The sequence below is a fragment of the Glandiceps talaboti genome, chromosome 5 (genome assembly GCF_964340395.1).
Source record: "Glandiceps talaboti chromosome 5, keGlaTala1.1, whole genome shotgun sequence".
In the NCBI taxonomy this organism is placed as follows: Eukaryota; Metazoa; Hemichordata; class Enteropneusta; family Spengelidae; genus Glandiceps; species Glandiceps talaboti.
The window spans coordinates 10,239,885-10,260,772 of NC_135553.1; the positions used below are offsets into that span (position 1 = coordinate 10,239,885).

The 20,888-nt window shown below is 33.6% G+C and overlaps 1 protein-coding gene across 1 annotated transcript in view; it reads left to right on the forward strand.

Moving 5' to 3' along the window:
• Positions 1-20,888, forward strand: part of LOC144435330 (ras-associating and dilute domain-containing protein-like) — a 53,107-nt gene that overhangs the window by 1,185 nt on the left and 31,034 nt on the right. The gene's annotated exons all lie outside the window — the stretch shown is intronic.

Sequence of the window (20,888 nt, forward strand, 5' to 3'; positions counted from 1 at the left end):
TAGGAGAATGTTTTTGTGGGTAGACCAATTTGCGACTCTGAACACCATCAACACAGGTGCAAGGTAATTTCCATATTACCAAGAACAACTAAACAGCAGTGTGATTACTATTGACAAAAACACTGTTTTCCATTCCCATGTTTTCTGAATATGTAGTATTCAAATTTCAATGTGAGTTGACAAAATCAATTGAACACTTACACAGAGACTGTTTTGTGGGCACTTCAGTATGCCTAAAGAATTGGCGACACTTATTAAAAACTAATGACTTTAAAGTGGGTATTGTGTAAAGGTGATCTTCCTTTGAAAAACAAAATCAATATTCCTTTGCTGGGCTCTATGCATCTCTTCTATGTCAGAATGTTTATATCTAACACCATTATCTAATTAGTGTGGGTATACTGACTTCAAGCATATTATATCAGATTATAAATATATATATATATATATATATATATATATATATATATATATATATATATATATATATATATATATATATATATATATATATATATATATATATATATATATATATATATGTATGTGTATATAAATATATATATATTATATATATGTATATACACATACATAACTACTGCTGCTAATGTTTAGTAGTATATGTGTTCTGGACTACTGCTAATATGGTAGTCTAGATACAATGTTTAGTAGTCTGTGTCCTGGACTACTGCTAATTTGTGTCCTGGACTACTGCTAATTTTGTGTCCAACATAATGATCAGCGTTTTTGATATGATGTTTGTATTGCTAACAGGTGTTCACTGAAAGATTAAAAGGTTCAGAATTTAAGTGTGATGAATGTACTGGTCTTACACTAAGGCATACTACAATGTGATGTTTTTAGCATATGTATATTAGATATTGTATTACAGTGGTGCTAATTGCCATATTAGCCGTAACTTAGGGAAGGGAAATATTGATGATCAGTGGTTTTTTTGCTATGATTCAAGAAATCTAGTTACATAGAGGAGAGAAGAACTTTTGTAAAATTTACATTGCTTCATATATACCAGTATAGATTGTGAAATGTTTTGATTCGAAAACCCAATGAAATGAAGAGGATTTTTGTCTTAATTTTGTCCAATAAATAAAAAAATTAATTACATGGTATTTTGTATAGTTCAAGATTTCAGGATATTTCCATATCCATGCTTAAAAACACCAGGAATTCAATCCCAGGTTCTCTATCTTATCAGGAGAGTAATATAAGGATTACATGGGATCATTCCTTTGTCATGACTGACTTTTCCCTATATATTGCCAGACGACTGTTTTTCTCAACCAAATTTTAACCCTAATATGAACTGGAACTGGACTTTGAAAATGCTTTTCACTAAGATTTGTAATCGTGATACATTTCCCTCACAAAAGGAACAAAATGTGAGGTTTAAAAGAAAACAAAAAAAAGTCTATAGATAAAGAATGTAAACTTGCAGCCAAGAGAATAAAGTAGTACTGTCAGTCTAGATGATTACAAGCACAATAACAAATATACAATTCAAGGCTGTTGAAGTCAATCAAAATGGATTACTTTGACAACTGTTTTGTACTCTATAAAGTTGTATATATGAAGTTAATTTGTCGTGAAATAAACTACGGTAATGGAGACATGCAGACTGCTGAACTTTCATACCATGATTAACCTTTGGGAAAATGTAAGGTATTTTAAAATAGTCGCTTGCTTTTGTTGTTCTACCCTAAACATATTACTTTTGCATGTTAAATACTATTTCTCATAACTTGAGTACTGTTTTGCCGAATATTTGGTAGAATTTACAGTCAGTAAATGTCAGAAATTCCAGCTAGTAACTTTAGGTACGCTTGAGCTAGCGCTGCATGCAGTATAAAGGCTTCAGTGTAAGTGTACTGGTTGTAAAACATAAAGTAAAGGAAGCTCATACCTTCATCAAACAGAGGAGACTCACTATAAACAAGGACCAGAGGTATCAAATGCCATAAATTTAAGGACATATTATTCCACCAGTTTCGGTGAGACATTTGCAATGCTGAATAATTAAATCATTGAGTGATCAAGGTTCATAGTAGACAGACTAAAATGGTGCACTGCATTCGTTTCCAATTTTACCATTCCAAAGTAACTATATTTCACTGCTTGATTCTTGGAATCATGAGCAATGTATTACCCTCCAGTATAAGTGTTGTAAAACATGTTCGTGATTTCTTGAGTCATTTTATCCATAGCCTAAAGATTATAGTATCATTAATTGTTTCTGAATGATATTTACAAAATTTAGTAGGAAGTATATTTACAAAGATACATAAGATATTTCTAATTCACAAATTTGATATTGTTGTAATTATCTGGCAATGTTATGATTATCTGGCTAGATTAAATTACATAAAAATATAAGACTTCTTTGTTATTTTGTTTTAACTTTTTTTGAGTATGGGACATTTCCCAAATCAGTAACTGTGGTTAGTGTGGTCTTTTAATTAAGCCAATATGATGTGTCACTGACGTACAGCAGTCACTTGTGATGCCCCCAAAATCTGGTGTCCCTTTATCCTTTATTATGCGGTGACTCACAAGCCAACGAAGTATTTAAAGCATTTTGACCCACAACAACAAAAATTTGTTTGTCATTAAAGGGCTTATTTATAGTGGTGTACGTGTGTTTTGGAAAGTAGTCAGTACAAATCATTGTGATTATATTGACTCTCACATCCCAGGAAGCTTTATCACTCTCCATGTCTTAATGGTAGATCTTCAGATTATCAATACCTACTCTGTTGCGTTTGTTAAAAGGGTAGAATCTGCACTCTCACTATAGTGTACAGGGTCCAGGTTGTCTTGAAAACAGATCTAGAAGACTGATTAAAGATGCCAACATCAGATGCTATCGATTCACAACCAGAGGCTTGCTTTATCCTCTTAAAATACTGCACTGCCACATTTTTCAATTTACATTCTCGCTAACCCAGAGCATGACGTTCGATCGTGATGCTCTCGGCAGTGTGTCTTGGACTATGCTATAAAGAGGCCTGCGGCAAATCAATGCCAATTTAAAGCTTAGGGAAAGTGGTAGTTTACTGTCAGGCACACTTGATGTGATTACCTTTTAGTGGCCTGGTTGGAGTCTTTGTTCAAGTACAAGGTAGTGAGGGCTATTTATGTGTACTTGTGTATCTTGAAAGTATGCCAAGATACACTTACGCACTATTATTGCAAGGTTATTGCTCTAGTCTTTGACCATGGACTCATAATGTGTTTCCCTCCAAGACTAGCCTGAAGACTGGGCTATTTTGCTTGATAACGTTCAGCGGAAAATTGCAACAATATTGTCGAGCCCATAGCCAAATCTCTCGGCTACACTTAGACTGTTAATAGTGATACTTGGTATAAACGTTATCTTCACAGTATATTAGCCACAAGAATTTCAAGTTTCTCAAACTGCAAGATTACAGGCACCTGCCGTGATAATTGTGCTCTGACGAATAATGAAACCAAAGCTCTATTAATTATTGAACAAAAACCCCATTCAGCCCCACTGTTGTCAGAATATGGATTGAAAATCCCGTTAACAAGTGCTGCTTGAAAAAGTATCATATCACTTTGTATTTTACATTATTACACACAATTTCTTTTTTAAATGCATAATGTATCAATTTTGTTTTTAGTTGAGAAATAGTCTGTTTATTGAGTCCATTCACAAATATAATACCTCATGGTGACATTGAAAATTCAAATTTAAATTGGAAAATCTTTGATTCACCATTTCATGTGAAGGTGCATGGAAATTTTCATCTCAAATAATCATTTCAGTTAGAAATTTAGTTATGTGAATAGTAAATAAATCACTGTTACAGTGTTAAACTTGTCAATATTAAGATATCTGACAGCACAGATCAACAAAATAAAAATGAAAAATTCACAATATTGAGTAGTCCAACAACTTAAAATAAGATATGTGATTGTGAGCAGATAATACAGATATCTATGTAAACATACATCTGGTCACATACTCTGACAGACTTGAAAAAGACATAGCCCTTAGTTTAAAATGTTTGTAGCTGAAGGCTTTTTTAAACAAATACTTCTTGAACATTTGAAAGTAATGAGGTGTAAAGTGCACCCACCCTTGAAAATGACCCGGTTTTGATTTCAGTGTTCTTGGCTTAAATGTACGTGGTCTTTAGGTTAAAAGGGTCTTTTACGAGGTTTAGTCCCACATTCTTCCGTATAGTGTTGCCATATCAGTGAAGCCATTATTACATAGGACCATTCTTTTTTCACAACCAACTTTTTCTACAGCTTTGCCAAATAAATTTATAATCCTATTTTGACAATGGCCGTTAAACTGAATGCACTATGTTTGGATTAAAAACAGTGTCTGCTTTAGTAGCTTTGCCAGAATGTGAGTTGATTCAAGAACATATTCACCAAGGGTTTTCACAGTCATTGTCAACAAGTATTATGGATATGACAGTCGCTATGTTGGGCCCTGCATCTTCCAGCCATAAGGAATAGGTTACGAAATACATATATTTCTTAAGCAAGTCAAGACAGTGAAATTATATAACCAAGGAATCCATTTTCAAGCTTGGTGTAACAAATATAGATTTTAACAGCGCTTCATTTTTTGACAGATTTTAACATAATTTACCCCTAGATTCTTTTTTTTAATGAAATGATAACAGTAAAAGAATTCTCATTATTTGTGAGAGGATGATAAATACACCTAGTAAAGAAAACCATAACTACTCCTACAGGTGGCTTATTAACTTTGAGCCAGTGGAGAAAATACAAAGTACCCTGCAAAGTTTGAAAACTTTGGAGTTATATCAATAGTAAATGATTGTTTAGTCTTGAAGCTCAGTCTTGAGAGTTAGCTACTCTAGTGTAGTCTTCTCAACATGCCAGAATTGTAAAAGCCTTGAAAAACTTTTACTCTAAGACTACACTCTTTCAGTCATCACTACTGTCATTAATTAATTAATTCATTTGTTTGTCCATGTGATCTCTATGTCCATTTTCATTCATTCATTCATTCATTCATTCATTCATTCATTCATTCATTCATTCATTCATTCATTCATTCATTCAGAAACTTCACAGACTTCACAAACTTCACAAACTCCATTCAGTGACTTTAAAAAAGCAATGTTTTTGTATTCTGAAAGTTGTGTGCAATCAACATATTCATTTCCTTGGTCATATTTCTGGCATGTACAACACGTATACGGTTGCTAAAACTGTGGGCCTGCCTACTTTTGCTCTCTCCGACTTTACTGATCTTGCAGTACTGTGCAAGGTACGTGTGATTACTGTTGACGATAAACATCCAGGGACCACTTAATGCATATTTTGATATTCTCCCATCTGGTTGAAAATGCTCCAAAGTTTGATACAGAAAGAGTTTTGTCCCGTCAGCCATCAGATACTAGTTGTATTTATGTTTTTGTGTAGCTCGTCTTTGTTTTTACTCACCCATTTCAGGGGTTTTGTGTATATTGTTTTTATTTATTCTGTAAAGTTGTGTGTTGTAAACTACTATCCTTTAAGGACTAATAAATGAATAATAATAATAATAATATACTGATACGGTGTTACTCTAGCAACAGGACAAAATTGGTACAACTGTAAGTTGGAATAAAAATCAGAAATGTTTATGTCATTGCAATTGTGTAGACCTAGATTAAGTTTCCATTTTGTACTTAGGAAGCAATGTTGTCATTTTATTCCGGTGACTAGCCTCGTAAAATTTACAGTCTACTTTTTATGTCAAACCATGTGTGTATATGGTGTGTTGTATTGTTCAATCTTTAGAAGCAAGGAAAGGAAATGAAACTAAATTGGGTGTAGAAAGTGTATTGATGACTGTCATCAAAATAGCAGAAACAAAGGAACTGAAGTCAATCTAGATTGTAAAAACTAGGAATGAATGGAATGATATGATTTAAAGACGTAGACAGAATGACTAAATCAAGGATATACTCACAATCTTTCACAACTGGCATGGGATAATTGTTAGCCTACCTGTACTCTTAAAGGACTAATACTACTACACTACTTCAGCCATCATAACTACCATTTAGATTTTTCGACTTTGAAGGACGAACGAAAATGCATAAAAAATCAAAATGGCAGTTAGGAGAGCTGAAGTAGTGTAGTAGTATTAGTCCTTTAAGACGACAGGTAGGCTAGATAATTGTTGGTACTTGCAATACCATTTTACCTAATGCTAGAGGTTCAAAACTTGAGTGTGTGTGTGTGCATGGAGCTGAAGTCATCATAGTATTGACCAAGAATCGAATGATCGTTATTTTTATGACTTGCCTGGGTGGTGAAATTCTATATTAGGTAATAAGAATTGCTTGTATGTAGTATCTTTTCTGTTTTATTGGGGAAACTACATATGAGAATAATACTACAAATTCCAAGTATCTCTCTCTCTCTCTCTCTCTCTCTCTCTCTCTCTCTCTCTCTCTCTCTCTCTCTCTCTCTCTCTCTCTCTCTCTCTCTCTCTCTCTCTCTCTCTCTCTCTCTCTCTCTCTCTCCCTCCCTCCCTCCTTCCCTCTCCCTCCTCCTCTCTCTCTCTCTCTCTCTCTCTCTCTCTCTCTCTCTCTCTCTCTCTCTCTCTCTCTCTCTCTCTCTCTCTCTCTCTCTCTCTCTCTCTCTCTCAACGATGTATGTCAAGAATCTCTCATATTACTATGATGGACAAATCAAATGAAGTATTAATTGCAAATTGAGATGTACCATTTATCTAACTTGATATACCAGTGACGCTCAGTAGTTTCTTTAGCTTAGAAACCAGGCAATTGGTAATATTGAATTATAATTTCCCCCATCTCATCTCATCCCCAATCGCCTAGTTTCTAGGCTTAGCCTACAGTTTCTTGTGATGCACAAACTTTAATGTTCATCTATATCTTACTACATACATATAATAATACTACATACCAACAACAAAATATTCTCTATCTTTTAGAGAGCACACTAGTATTTGCATAATGAAAAACAGCAAAAAGGGGAAGGTGGTATTTCCATCAGATTTCAATGCAGAAAGATGATTTCAAGGAGAAATATATACAATATGATATGTAAAGCAAGTTGGAAACAGTACCCTGTCTTTAGTTGATATTGAAGTCATGTTAGGCAGTCCATGGAGGTGGGCTGTCTAAGTGGATCGAGACACTATAGAATGTGGGTCTGAGTGGATATTTTTAAATCTTTGAGTACAGCTTTCCACCCAGATTGCAATGGATTACTGTATTCTTACATAATGGTGCCTGGTATCAATACAGTTCAAAAGACCACAATCTATACTATAATAGGGGCACAGTATGTAGTACAGATACTAAAAAAGGTGGCAAAGAACCCTAGAATGAGATTGACCTGTAGAATAAATAGTACAAAACAAACAGGAAAACTCCCCTCAGGGACACTCACAACTCTTAATCCTTGCAAATTAGTCAAGTTTGTGAAGCGCACCTGTATTGGTATATAGCTGTAAGCCCTACTTATATAACACAACATCTATGAACACACACACATTCTAAAGTTCTGGAACTGTGATTTGTTTATTCTATAAATAGTATGATTTAGTTACAAATGAGTTCTGTTATGCCAATAATCATGTGGGGGATCAATTTGTATCTAAAGAGTAAAGTGCAAGATTGCAGGTTTCCAGCTGTGACCTTTGAACTTCAAGTGGTGCTTCAAATGGTAGTTCAAATGAATCAATCTGAATTTAATAGCACTCACAAGGTTCCAATACAAATATCAAAGGTGTTACTTCCTTTTATTTTAATACTTAAGTGGATATTTAATATGGATGTAAACATACTAATGGGTTAAAAGCTGCATTTATTTCATTCATAATTTACTGTATTTATTTTTTGCTAATATCTCTTCTTTAAATTTTGCTGTGACTGAAATAATAATAGAAATAAAGTTTCAGAAAAAAAATCCATATAGTAGGTTGTAGGCAACCAAATTGATAGTTACAATGTATATTAAAAAAAAGTTGGTAAAATTTATACCCAGAAGGTGAATATTCCTCAGTAGATTATTTTACACCTAGGCATTTCTTAATAAATAAAATTTAATATTTTGAAAGATGTAGTCTTACTTTAAACATAAAAGCGAATAGCTTAGATTTTAAATACCATTCTGTATTTCTCCCTATGGTGAATATAGTGAGTGTACTGTAAAGTCATGCTATTAATTTATGTTTCTGAGTTTGATTAATCTTTCTAAGAAATTTTCTTTTATTACTTGATTGAATGAAGTATCTTTCAAAATTATTTTGTTGTAAAAATTGTATATGTTGTTCAATATAAAATAAACCAGCTGCCATTAAATGTTACTATTTTGTAGTAATGCAATGTTCTGTAATATATTAGGATTGGTCATTTTGATGTAAATCTAGTTGGTGTTTGAATAAACCAGTGCTCGTATCTTGTGACCAGACTATGCCGGTATGGACATGTACTATTTTGTGATAGCACAATGTTCAAGATATCTAAAAACAAAGATATTTTGATATAAGCTCAAGTTGATAAGTCTGATATAGGCATTGTCTAGATTTTATTTATATTTCATTTGCAGGTAACTTTGTGATTAGGTTTTGATGTGATTGTTCTGAGTTGATCACCTCTTTGACTCGAAATGACCAAATAAAAAACAAATGACACTTTACGAAGGAAATAAACGTTAATAAAAGAAACCTTTTTTATCCGATAGATATAAAGCTAAGGTTCTGTATTTGAATAAAGCAGATGCAATCATTTCTGGCAGATTTTTCTTTGTCTGTTCTTATGTATTATATTTTGTGATTGTATATGTTTTCAGACAGTTAGTAAACAGTCAACTTGATAGTGACCAGAAGGTCACAGATTGGATGTGTATGTGATATAAATATCGCCTAAAAGTGATTTACATATTATAAACAGTCTGATCTTATACTATACTTTTGAATTTGTCATCATAATACATATTTTGGTGACTATTTCTCACCATAACACCTCTAAAGTGATGGATTGGTTAGTTAGTTATAAAAAAGGGGATCAGGAAAAAACAGGTGTAAATGAATATATTGGTAATGCTTTCGATTTGTAACTTTACTTTAAACAGACTGTATTCCTTAGAAATTATCATTAAAGTCAGAAGGATACTATGAACGATTGGATTTATTAAAACTCACAAATTGCAGCCAAAAACTACCCCCAAGATTTGGCATTGGTAGTCTTACCATCAGTAACACTGTGGTTTTGTCTGATACGACCATAGAGGCCGTTGACTTTTATATATTGTTTTGATATTAAAGATTCCAAAACTCATAATTGTAGGTTCGGTGGTTCCTTTAAATCAGGAGAAGGAATCGGAGTCACCCTTATCGCAATTTGTACAAAAGTGCTTTGCTAACACATCTGTCAGGTGAGGCCTATGTAGATAAATGACTGTTTTGAATCTATGAGTGTCTATACATTGTTGCCATGGCAATTGATTTGACCATTTCCTAATCGGATACCAGTCCAATATACAGATGAGTTTATTTCATATAGCAGAGAATGAGAATATTAAGACCTTAATACAGTCATGGGGTCATTAATTCAATAACTCGTGAAATATGTAATCTCAATATTTGATAGAATTATGAATTATTAGGCATACAGAGAATTACAATGAATTCAAAGTAATTACTTTATGTCAGTTATATGAAGAGATTTATTACAGGAGTAATGAAGTGATTTCTAATAGCAATCACTGTCAAGATGGATTATTGAGTTGTATACCAACCTAGTGATGATAAATAGATTATTAAGTTATATGCAAAACTGATTGTTTTAAAAATAGTTTTTATCTGCTCACTGTTCATCTATAAGGGATGAAATAGATTATTGAGTTACATACAAAACTTTTTTTTTTATCTGGTCACTAAGCATTTCAAAAAAAATTTTCATCTTGCTGCTGTTTTCTATATAATAATTGTTTAATAGGTTATTGAATTATATACGAACACATTATATGAACTGACGTAGAAAAATCAACTTAATACACTTCAAATCCTAGACTAAAAAGCCTCTCACAAGGACAAATCCTTTACAAAATGAAAATGAATGCAATGTGATATCACATGCTATTTATACTTATAGAAAACTCAGAGTAGTGTTTTCTTTTCTCCTGGAAGTCAGTACAGATAACTATGAAAATATTAGTTGTAGGTACTACATTGTTATATATTGTAAGTCAAATGTACAATATATTGATAGCAAATAGTTGGATATGGTCAATTTTATGCCATCATAATGGTTCCAAGATGCATTGCGTAGTACAACATCATTTATGTTGATCTGTTTAAGCTTCTTTTGTATTACACTTTAAATGACATTTTCATTGTGAAAAAACCTGTTTAATTAAGAATTACTTGAAAGAACAAAGGTTACATGTCACCAATGATAGAGTAGGATTTCACTGGTAAAACCAGGTTATGCTCAGATGACAACATGATCGCCTGAGTAGCATGTACTCCCATCCCTACCCTCCACTCCCATGTACACAATGCATAGCAGCAACAGCTCTCTTGTTCCATTGCACATCTATGAGTAAACTAAAAGAAAAATGTAGTTTTACATCCAAACATACCAGAACAGATTTTGATAACATTTTTTTTCTTTCATGAGAAAAATAAGTCTTGAATGAATGAATGAATGAATGAATGAATGAATGAATGAATGAATGAATGAAAGAATGAATGAATGAAATTTATTTCACATTTATTTCTTGCTTGTTTAGTGTACAATAAAAATCTACATAAATATCTTAACAGTGAAACATGCGATGATGAAGTCTGATAGTTTTGTTAGACAATCAACAGATGGTTTAAATCTTGTAAAATAAAACCATGAAAACTGTAGTACTGCAAGTACAAGTTTTACATTTTGTGTCATTTGAAATCCATGAATTTTAAAATTTTGGAAATGAAACTGTTCTGTTCCCAAAGTCCCCAAATAAATTTGGATGAAAATATTGGAAAATTTACTTAGATGTGTAATCTAAATCTAGGTAAAATTTACCTAGATTTTGAACCTACACATTTAGTGTCGGTTCTAAATGAGATCATTCCATGAACATAGACCAGACATTTCATAGGTAGAACTATGTCACATATGTGAAGCTTTTTTTTCTTTTCTTTTTTGTATGTAGAACACTTGTAATGACTCCTTTATAAGTCAATAACAAATATATAAGAATGTAATTAATTTTAGAACTCTAAAGTATATCACTGACAGTCATTCATTCATTTAATAATTCATTAATTCTGAGACCCATCTTCTTTGGCCTTTTGCAATCACACTGTATCGATCTCTTGTCAGGTCAAAGGTCAACTTGAGATGTCTACATGATACTGGTAGCATTGTAATGTCAGTTTGACTGCCACCATGAATTGCTCACACTTAAAAAAATTTATTAATTCAAAAAGTTTGCTGTCAAATTTCTGTAATTCAAAAGTGACTGATTGTGTTTATTTATTGCACAATGAGCAGAACATTTTCAACATAATTTATTTGAACATTTATATATAATGTAAACTATGGTGAAAACTGTAACGGCTACACCATCATGCTTGATGTAATTTTAAAACATGATTGTAAACACATTAAGATACTACCAGAAACCCTGCACCACATCTCACATTAGAAGTAAATTTTTTATCAACTTATCATTGAACATCTTCTCAGTGTAATAGTAGTAAACACAAAAGCTGCTCTCATTGAAAGAGTGAAAGTTTTCCATCGAAATTTGGTTAGAAGTCCGAAAATGAAATTCAGCTATCACATTGATGCCAGACCCCCCTCCCCCTTCCCCTTAAACAAACACAGTTCACTTACTGAGCTTGTGTGAGATTGTGTGATCATCCCTTACTGTCCCATTGTTATGTAGTGGTGTACCAAAAAAAAACCCACAATGAAACAATAGACATGATTACTTATTTCGTAAGTCAAGGGTGTTCTTTACTGGTCTATTTTATTTCAACTGTATTTATTTCAATGGCATCATTTGGCTGTAGCTAATGATAGGATTTAGTTGGTGTGAAACTAAAAAACTAATTACAATGCTAGAATTAAAGAAACAAATACAACAATTGAGTGACGGATTAAATTCAATGAATCTATTTGTTAGCCTCTCAATAGACATTACCATGGCAATCCTCTATGTCAAGGGTGTCCTTTACCATGGTTGTTTTCTATTTGTTCAACTGCATTTCAATGGCGTGATCTGAGTATAACCAAAGGTAGTGTTTACTTGGCGTAAAACTGAAGACAAATTACAATACTAGAATTAAAGAAACAAATACAATAATTAGGTGATGGATTAGTGGACTGGTCTACTTAAATTTTTTTTTGTTAGTTTCTGTAATGAATATATCTCATTCAAACCCTCTCCAAATCTAACGGTGTCTTACTGCTTTCCAAAGATGCTTTTCAGTTTTCTGCTTGCACAGAATCCATGACTTCATATTCAACAAGTTACTCAAATGCTCTACGCTGAATATATAACCCCCCCCCCCCCCGCATAAAATTGCATGATTTATTTACTCTTCTTCGATTGTTTCATGTCGTTCAATTTATTTTCTAGAACAGTTGTATTTTTTTTGTACTGACTGTACCATGCATCAACCTTTGAGTCATAATTTCAGCCTTTCATGTTTCACCCCAGCCAAGCTTCTGATGTCTAGTACCCAGTTTTCCATTCTCACTCTAAGCCTGCATCAATAAAATAAATACTTCTCTCTCTCAATTGGCATTCTATGAATGTACTCAACTCATTGATTTTGTGGAACAAAAGCAAATGTATATCTTACTATTATGTACCGTGATAGATTGAAAAGATTTAGTATATTGATGAAATGAATTGATGAGGTAATGTATTTGTGCAGACCCTGCTTGAATAGCTTCAGATATAATACTAGTAATCATTGATTTGGTAGCCGGAGAGGAAGATGAAATATGTATGTATTGTGTTTGTATGATTTTTGTGCTACTTTACTCATTACTTTGTAAATACTTAAAATGTTTGCCATCGTTGTTTGTTTTGCAATACAAATATACATGAATCTTTACGTTTTAAGAGCCAGCAAGCTTCACTCATTATTTTGCAGTCATTAATTTTGTATTAGTTGTCAAATAATCATTGAGCTTTTCTGTTCTGGTGAACAGTGTTTTCGAGCCAAATAACCAACTATTTATTGTGAGTGAAACACTTCAACACTGCAAGACTTTTTTGCTTGTCAGCTACAAAATTAAATCAATTTGGAAAGAAAGTTGGGATTTCATATACTATGTAACACGGTTACACTGCGGTTACATGTACTTGGAATGTCAATCAAAATGTCAACCAACACCGTCTGTCGAAAACTTTCAAAGAATTTAACCTGATCCAGCACAATTGAGATTTAATTATTATTATAAATTCATTCATATGACCTCAGGGGATGGTAATTTTTTAAATCTTGTCAAAATCTTAGGACTAATAAAGTAATTAGTGAAAATATTTTGCAAAAGAGTTAAACATTCAACCTACATGTACTAGCTGTATTATTTTTTTGATCTGACAAAAATGGAAATTTTTAAAATCCGAATGATTAGACAAAATGCATTGTAAATTAGATATCTATATTATTTATAAGTAGTACAGTAATAAGTTGAAATTGTGATTCAGCGGGAGCACGGATTTTTAGGTGCGGACCCACAAATCAATTTGATGGGATATATGACACCATACTATGTAACTGCTATGTGTTTACCCACTGGTCAGTCAATCAATACATCTCATGGAGAACAACATTACAAATAAATCTTTATACCTAACACAACAATTTCAAGAAACATTCCCATTGCAGCTCAGCAGCTTTCACAAGGCATCGGTGATCAGATTGTCCTGTACAATATCTATAACATTGTTTCATTGCAGACATGAGATTGTTTTTGTGTATGTTTTGTCTGTTCTGATCTATTGTGTAGATGATTTAGGTACTTGGTGTTTTTATACTGTGATAGGTGATTTCAAAAGGCTTATGTTGTTTTTGTTCAGATTATTGATATGGGGGAGGGAGCCTCAGGTTCGTGCTAGCTTTGCTGTTAAAATAGTGTAGACATGTTTTAAGTACAAGCAGTGACATTATTATGATTAACGTGATACTTTGATTACTATATCTCTATTCAAGAATCTGACACAGAGCAAAATAATGATGGATGACATAAAACATTCACCTGTAGCATATCACAGTGATTGTTATGTCTCTATTAAAGAGTGTGAGATGGAGTACGTAAAATAATGATGGATGACATTAAACGTTCACCTGTCACGGAAATCCATTCTCACTCTGAACACACAATAAATCATGTGTGGTATCAATTTGCCTGTCAGCAAGTCATAACTGTACAAGCATAAATGTATAATGCTATGGGATAGGAATTTTCCCTAGAGACTTGGCTGTCTTTCACAGCATCCTTGCTTTTCAGTCCTGGCAAACAATATTGTCAAGATGGATAACCAAGCTTGTGGGCTAAAGAACTTTCCACTATCTGTACTCATCAAACTAGTGTATATAGACTTGTAGTGACAAGGCCTCTTAGGTCACTCATATTTCCCCTTGGCAAACGATATTGTCAAGCCTTGACCAAGTCTATAGGGTAAGGAACTTTCCACTATCTGCACACATCAAACTAGTACTAGTATCTAGACTTGTAGTGACAAGGCCCCTTTAATAGGTCACATATATTTCCCCAACAAACACTGTTGTCAGACCATATAACCAAGCCTGTAGGCTATTGAACTTTTCACTTTCTGTACACATCAAACTAGTGTGTAGTGACAAGGCCCCTTAGGTCGCTCATGTTTTCCTTGGCTGAATGATGAAAAATATCAGGGAATGATATGTGAATAGTATAAAGTTGTCAGTGAAACTGAATCTGTAAATTTTCTTTCATAATGTTAACACGTACACCACATGTCATACAAATTACTGTCACAATCTGCATTGTGTGAGTTTTATAGCTTGATGTCCTTATTTTTCCTTTCATTACTTCAAGTCATATGGGCACATCTCAGATATACTTCCCATGGGGTTTACATTACTCAACTGTTTTCCTGTATATCCCATCTTCCATGACTTCAAGATATTAACTAACATACACATAGCCTGTAAGATATGATGTGTTGTAACACGCCTATCAGCCTGTACCCAGAGAGAAGACCAATTAGGGCTGAAAGACATGACATATTTACATTAAAAAGTCAGTTAACCGCTGATGGAATTTTCTGTCAGAGATCGCAAGATGTTGATGAGGATTCTATCATCTTTTAATTCTATGTTGATAGATAAATTGCATTACTGACAAGAGGACATATTAAAGGAAATGTTTTGGTAATAGAATCTCACTAGTGATGTTCAGCTGCCCGGGTGCCAGCCTTTTTAACTGGAAGACTTCGTGATGGCAATGCAGATATGTAGTATGCAATCTTAACCTGACAGTGCTTGTAGTCCTAAGAGAGTTACTGCTAAAGGAGTCATATTAAGGAAATGTTTTCGTAATAGAATCTGGTGATGTTCAGCTGGTTTCAGCATTTTGACCCTAAGACTTAATCATGATAATGCATATATATAGTGTGCAGTCTTAACCAGGTGATACAGAAATCCTAAGAGAGCCTCTTTATACATTTAATTCAATTTTCTTGTTAAAGTTAAGGAAAAGAGCTTCAGATTACAGAAAAACATTTACTGTAGGAATGGGGGTTAAAAGTTCATACCAGAAGCTGTAGTATAAGGCCTAAAAAAATAATTGTTTGGTTCTGATCACCCAACCCCACCTAGCTTTTCACTGCTCACCCTAAACTTTTTTTTACATATTCAAGAAAAAATAATAAAATTGCAAAAATTGTGAAGTCTCACAAGAAATAGTGGATGTACAAACTGACATCAACTTAAAAAGACAATGTAAAACTGTTCTTCCAATCTGTAATGGCTGTACATCTGATAGGAAGAAATAAACAACACAGAGACCATTTGGAAAACAATGGAAAACCTGAAGTAGATACTCAATAAGAAAAAAAAATATATAGTAAAATAAAATAAAAAATATACCTACCCCACCTATTCTAAAATTGAGGGTAATCAGAACTACACAATTTTTTTTTATTAGACCTAAGGTTAGTTATGATTCAGTACTTTGTAAAATTTACCTTAAGCAATGAATCAAGTGAAATATAAACCACAAGGCATGGAATTGGCATTTAGATCAACCACGCAAGGATTTGTTTTCGTAATAATCCTAAGATTGAGATTTGTGTTTTCAATTATTTTGACACTTGGATCAACTTTTTGTTTTATTTATAGTCTAAAGTTTGTAAGTTGACACGAGTTTTCAATTGTGGTTGACGTGTACAGTAATTGTACAAGACTTTGTCAATATCCCAGAACATTTTAAAACATGCAAGATTTGTTATTACCTTATATTGATTAAAGGTGAAGCTGGCCACCCTTATGTTTGTCGTTAGCTCCTCAACATCCAAATCTTGAATAATTACGAGTAATTAATAGTAACGGCTTTTAAATATGAGTAACGAACAAACCCCAGTCCAATCATGTTTTGTCCAAAATTGTATATACCATGTATAAATGTCAATTTTCTATAACAAAATATGCATTCCCAAGACATTCACACATTCACACATACCAAATTCATTTTTTTTTTAAATCACCAGCTGCTCATTGCTGTCATGGATTGTCATAGAGGAATTGCTGCAGTGTTCCCTGTACATATTCAAGTTTGACAATAACCCCCTACAAAGTTAGAGGGCCTTTTATATACCCCTGTTTTGCCTTTAAAGCACATGTTCTGGTAGGTGTTTGATTGGATAACAGGTGATACAAGGGACAAAGGGAACTGCCATTTCTCCGAAATAAATCTCAGCTTTCTATTGAAATAATCATTTCTTAAACAAAGTGAAACTACTACATTATTTAGTGTAACAAGTCGTCATCATTACCCATTTCTGGTGTAGGAAAATGAATAAAATATAGTCAACTCTGAAAGTAATTACTTAATTTCTCCAAGTCTCTCTTCAAAATCCTAGTAAAGCAATGTACTCTTATATTAATTAAATTCGCAATGTGAAAATTTTGATTGATGGTACGTCCATGTTTGGGTTAATTATCCTCATTTGCATACAAACAAGGTATTATTGCTCTGATTAGTATTAATGTTGCTTTTGGGTTAAATTTCATGTTTCCTTTGTTTAATTTAATGTAAAGGCATCATTGTTTTCTTCTGGACACAAAGTGGATTACAGTAAACTAAAATTTTGCACATGTAGACTTTTCATTCAACAAATTAAATCCAGCAGAAAATATTAAAAATTCTTTGAAAATCAGTGTTTTGTAACAATGTTACAATATTTCCTATTTGAGAAGGATTACATTTCATGTTTCCTCTGTTTAATTTGTATGTAAATGTAGCATCGTTATCTATATCTAAGTTGAATGCCGCAGATTAGAATTTTGCACATAATATAGACCGTTTTATTTCACTAAACTAACTCCAGCATTAAGAGAGATCACAAAATTCTTTTGAAAATTAGTGTTTTGTAACAGTGATATAGAATGTTAAATAGAATCACTTTATCCCTTGAGAGGAAATGAGATTGGATGTCAAAAGAAGAGGCCACACAACGATAGAACTCTGATGTTTATATGACTGTCTATTTGTAGACTTACATAAATTAAAAAGCGCTGCTATATACCCACCTCCAAGGTGACTGTTAACTGTAATGCTTTCTTTAGTAGATACTGTTTTCATCATTTCTACACTGTGCCTACCCCTAAGACTTTATCGCCATCTTGTTATGTTGTCACCTCCAACGTGACTGCTAACTGTAAGGCTTTCTGGTAGATACTGTTTTCATCATTTCTACACTGTGTCTACCCCTAAGACTTTATCACCATCCTGTTATGTTGCCACCTCCAACGTGACTGCTAACTGTAAGGTTTTCTATAGTAGATACTGTTTTCATCATTTCTACACTGTGCCTACCCCTAAGACTTTATCACCATCCTGTTATGTTGCCACCTCCAACGTGACTGCTAACTGTAAGGCTTTCTGGTAGATACTGTTTTCATCATTTCTACACTGTGTCTACCCCTAAGACTTTATCGCCATCCTGTTATGTTGTCACCTTCAAGATGACTGCTAACTGTAAGGCTTTCTTTAGAAGATACTGTTTTCATCATTTCTACACTGTGTCTACCCCTAAGACTTTATCGCCATCCTGTTATGTTGTCACCTTCAAGATGACTGCTAACTGTAAGGCTTTCTTTAGAAGATACTGTTTTCATCATTTCTACACTGTGCCTACCCCTAAGACTTTATTGCCATCCTGTTATGTTGTCACCTTCAAGATGACTGCTAACTGTAAGGCTTTCTTTAGAAGATACTGTTTTCATCATTTCTACACTGTGCCTACCCCTAAGACTTTATCGCCATCCTGTTATGTTGTCACCTTCAAGATGACTGCTAACTGTAAGGCTTTCTTTAGAAGATACTGTTTTCATCATTTCTACACCGTGTCTACCCCTAAGACTTTATTGCCATCTTGTTATGTTGACACCTCCAAGGTGACTGTTAACTGGAAGGCTTTCTTTAGAAGATACTGTTTTCATCATTTCTACACTGTCTACCCCTAAGACTTTATCGCCATCCTGTTATGTTGTCACCTTCAAGATGACTGCTAACTGTAAGGCTTTCTTTAGAAGATACTGTTTTCATCATTTCTACACTGTGCCTACCCCTAAGACTTTATCGCCATCCTGTTATGTTGTCACCTTCAAGATGACTGCTAACTGTAAGGCTTTCTTTAGAAGATACTGTTTTCATCATTTCTACACTGTGCCTACCCCTAAGACTTTATCGCCATCCTGTTATGTTGTCACCTTCAAGATGACTGCTAACTGTAAGGCTTTCTTTAGAAGATACTGTTTTCATCATTTCTACACTGTGCCTACCCCTAAGACTTTATCACCATCCTGTTATGTTGTCACCTTCAAGATGACTGCTAACTGTAAGGCTTTCTTTAGTAGATACTGTTTTCATCATTTCTACACTGTGTCTACCCCTAAGACTTTATTGCCATCTTGTTATGTTGACACCTCCAAGGTGACTGTTAACTGTAAGGCTTTCTTTAGAAGATACTGTTTTCATCATTTCTACACTGTCTACCCCTAAGACTTCATCGTCTTCCTGTTATGTTTCCACCTCCAAGGTGATTGAATATAGTGTCAAGTTACTCTGTTTTCATCGTTACTATTCTGTGCCCACTCCTTAGTTCCATATTTTTCCCAATCACTATAGGTGTACATCATAAAAATGAGCAACATTTCAAAAACAAGTATTTTATTTTTGAAAAAGTGATATCAGAATAAATTTGCACGGAAACTCATCCTTGGTGGTTTAATAATATGACAGAACCCCATGACATGTGAGTGCAAGTGTGGCGTACTCGGGGTATTTGCACGATTGCTTGCAGTGTTCTCTGCATCTGTACTTTCACAAGCGTAGTAAGTGAAAGTACAGCAGAAAACACTGCAAGCAAGAGTGCAAATACCCCTGAGTATAGTACCCACACTGGAACTCATATGGCATGGGGTTCTGTTATTATTACATATGTTTATCTGAAATGGCAAATTTCCTTAAAAAGCATACAGCACAATCACACAAATTTTGTGTGTAGGGAAAGACCACATTCTCTTTTGCATTTCATTTGCATGTTTTTGGTATTGCATTGCAGTGAAAATACCACTAACATGCACATGTACCGATGCAAGGAATCTCTGGTACAGATGTAATATGTAGTGATCAAGTCATTCTACTTACAGTGTTTTTTACATTGTTACCATTTCTGTTCTTGATATTTTTCTTTACTGCCTAAGAAGCTTGGAGTTGTATTACAGTGTATACCAATGACAGATGTCTAATATAGCCATATAGAAACATGGTTGGTCAATTATAATTATCATCTCGCTTATTTGTAAGACAAAAGGATATGTACAAAAGAAAATGGCCATTGAGGGCGCTATCACACACCTGTTGAGCCTGCTGAAGTATTTCCCCACTACGTGACTTCCAGTTTGGGCTTATTTGCAGGCCGCAGAAGGGGTCAACTGATTGGAAAGCTGACAAAGCTATACTTTCCTATTAAAATCATTATCAATACATGAAGCAATTGTTATTATTTCCAATATTTTCTTGAATCTCAAGAAATATTGAAATTAATCAGTGTTCTGGCTGATTCATGATGGGCAAGTACACATGCTAATTTTACTCATAATACAAAGTCAAATTTCTTGCTGCAATTGTGGATGGGAAAAATAATTTTGAAACTAACGTATTATTATGGGTGTCCATATGAAGCAAAATCAAACTGAATATGTTGATACTAACAAACACCAAATACAGGAGAAGCAAGAGTTTAGTACATTCTGTGCAAACCAGAATAATAACAAGTTATCATTTTTGTTGCAACTTGAAATCTAAGATAGTATTGGGGTAGGCATGGGTATCTTTATATTAAAGTCACATCACAATTTCATACAAATTAACAGTACCTTGTACTGTGGACTGTGTGATGTAATTGTAAGTTTTCTTTTTGAAGGATGCTATAGACCTGAAAACGTCAAGTTGTGTGATTTCTTCAGATGAAATCTAGTGCATAATCATGTTGAACTATGTATTCCTTTAGTATCAACAAATAAATAAATACAACTTTTGAAATTCAGGCGGTGATTGCATAAAGAGAGAGAAAGTATAAACCTGCATTCAGGTGCCAGTTGTACTATATTCTGG